Raw genomic sequence first — 2,500 nt, forward strand, 5'->3', positions numbered from 1 at the left:
AAAGGTTGTCACCTTTTGTCGCACAAACAATGTACACAACCCCGTGGAAGTTCTCCGATGTATGCAGCAGGAAATTGGCATTAGAATCTGACAGTGAAGTCTTAGAGGGGGAGACAAACTACATCAATGTAGACAGAATGAATCTACTTGAAACAGCATTTGAGGAAATAGGGGCATTCTAACATTACAGCCAATTGGCTATAGCCATCAATTCCACCGATGATTATAAAATTCCACCTTACAAGTTTATGGTTTGTGTCTATATGCCACAAGTGGTTGGGGCCCTTCACATTGTAGACCCTTCGTTGCAACCTACCCTTCTTTCTTTCACGTACTCCTTCTTCATCTACGCGATGGATGCTATCTTGAAGTCGCATTCTTTGCACTTTAATGCCTCTTTCTTGGAGAAGAAATTTAAGCATTCCTTCCCCACAAAATGGAAAGTACTTATCATTATCAAGCTCTTCATATGAAACATCACTGAAATCCCTAGAGCTCAGTCCGTAGCTTTGCATTCTGCGATAAATTGTGCTCTCCGAGACAGACTGGCAATTTCCTTTATCTTGAATCCCTCTTCTGGATGATTCTCTAGTATTGACTTTGGTATGTTGAATTCTGGAGCTCCAGATCCTAAACGATTTCTTCGATGCTTCCATTTTCCGTAGATAGAACATTCCATTCGCAAGCTCATCATGTCAGAACTATTACTTACACCCAGCTGCTTCATTTCCCTTGCAGATAACAGTAGAACTACATCAGGTCTGATTTTCTCCTTTTCAAATACCTCCATTAGATTACTTAAGTTTTGTCGCTTCAGAATTGAGGCCATTGGAGTCTTTTCCGCCATTTTCAGATTCGAAAATATGGGGGAAATTGCAGAATTGCATTGTGGGGTTATTACCCTAAATAGCGCTTTGGGAGCCTGGTGACGATCATAACGAAGTTTGCACTGAATATACTGAAGTGAACACCGAAGATAATGAAGTGAACACCGAACGAATAAACCACCCAGTATAATAAAATGAGCACCAAATATAACGGAGTGAACACCGAATAAACCACCCAGTATAATAGAATGACCACCGAATATAAGGACGTAAGCACCCAATATCATGACCAAAAGTATCACAAGACAGTTATGGCGTTCCATAGTTGCGGGCATCAGCTCACTTCACACCTAATTCGATTTTTCTAAGTATTGGCTGAAGTATTTGGGAAATACCATGCTCTTGTGGCCCCCCTCCCCCATATTCAATGTTGAAATTCTTCGGTAAGAAAAGTCACCATTTTTTCCCCTGGAAAATACAACATTGGAAAAGGGGAGGGGGGGGGTATCTGTAAAATTAAGTTACCTTCCTAACACTTTTGTCCATGATTGTAGCTCTGTGAGCAGGCAAGATAAACCAAATTGCGTGCTGTGATTGGCTACCCGAGCGGGCAAGATCTTGCTCGCTGGTGATTTCTCGCTTAGCTTGGTCCCGCAAGATCATTTTTGGGTGTTTTAAGTCATATAATAAACCATTAATTGGCCAAGCTTGTTCGGTCACAATGGCTGGATATTGGCCTCATTCTTCTTTTGCAGTATTGCTTTTTCTAGTATCCCATCAATGGTAGGGGAGGAAAACTTGTTACAGATAGTAAGATCCAATTCATCAAGTCAACATCTTAATGAATTCGTGTTCTCGGCTACTGATATGTTTCGCTCTACTCTTAGAAAAAGAGATACTCGCTGATCTAATTTCCACCTCCAATAATTCCCAAAAGAGTCGCTTGTCAGTCAAATGGCTATAATATTTACTGCCGCAAAGGTACGTGGTAGGGTGTTATTAAATTTCCAAAATGCCGGTCCCCGCGATTGCAGGGTGGAGAGATTTGGATTCATTCATAAATTTTAATAATCGAGTACTTTTGGATGCCGCACTCTTTGAATATCTACTAGAGCTTACTAGGTCAAAGGTTCCATGTTAGTCAGAATAAGATTGTGATAAGTAGGCGGCTTCCATGGCGTGCTTCCGATCTCAGTGTCTTTTTTAGACAAAGTACAATTCCAATCACCTCCGACAATAAGAGATGTAAGCTCTGATTTATCCGAATTATGCAACTGTTGAGCTCTTGCATGAAATGGATGCTGGATGTTAACGTACTCGGGTCTCCCTTAGTTTGTAAATTTCAAGTTAAATGATGTTATCTGAGGCTCACACCGCGAATATCTAAAAAAAAACTTATTTATGAAACGTCAACCATACAATGCAAAACTGATTCAAGCCAAATTGTATGACCCGTGCAAGCACAGGTAGAAAATTTACGTGAGTAAAATTGAACGAGTTAAAACTAAACACGAAATTCTGCTACTTGAGTAAAAGGTTAGTTACGATGGAAAATTACTTAAGCTAAAGAAAATCTCCAGGAGTCTACATTCCTTAGCACCTCGGTCATTTGCGACCTAAAATCTGGAAAACTGTCATAGCCACTAGAAGGAAAATCTACCACGCCTGAACAA

General features: G+C 40.4%; 2 pseudogenes; both read right to left on the bottom strand.

Annotated features, from left to right (window-relative positions):
* LOC138012563 (uncharacterized) overlaps positions 1 to 2,500 on the bottom strand; it is a 583,226-nt pseudogene that overhangs the window by 552,010 nt on the left and 28,716 nt on the right.
* LOC137982093 (E3 ubiquitin-protein ligase NEDD4-like) overlaps positions 2,386 to 2,500 on the bottom strand; it is a 1,062-nt pseudogene continuing 947 nt past the window's right edge.

The sequence above is a fragment of the Montipora foliosa genome, chromosome 1, assembly GCF_036669935.1.
Source record: "Montipora foliosa isolate CH-2021 chromosome 1, ASM3666993v2, whole genome shotgun sequence".
Lineage (NCBI taxonomy): Eukaryota > Metazoa > Cnidaria > Anthozoa > Scleractinia > Acroporidae > Montipora > Montipora foliosa.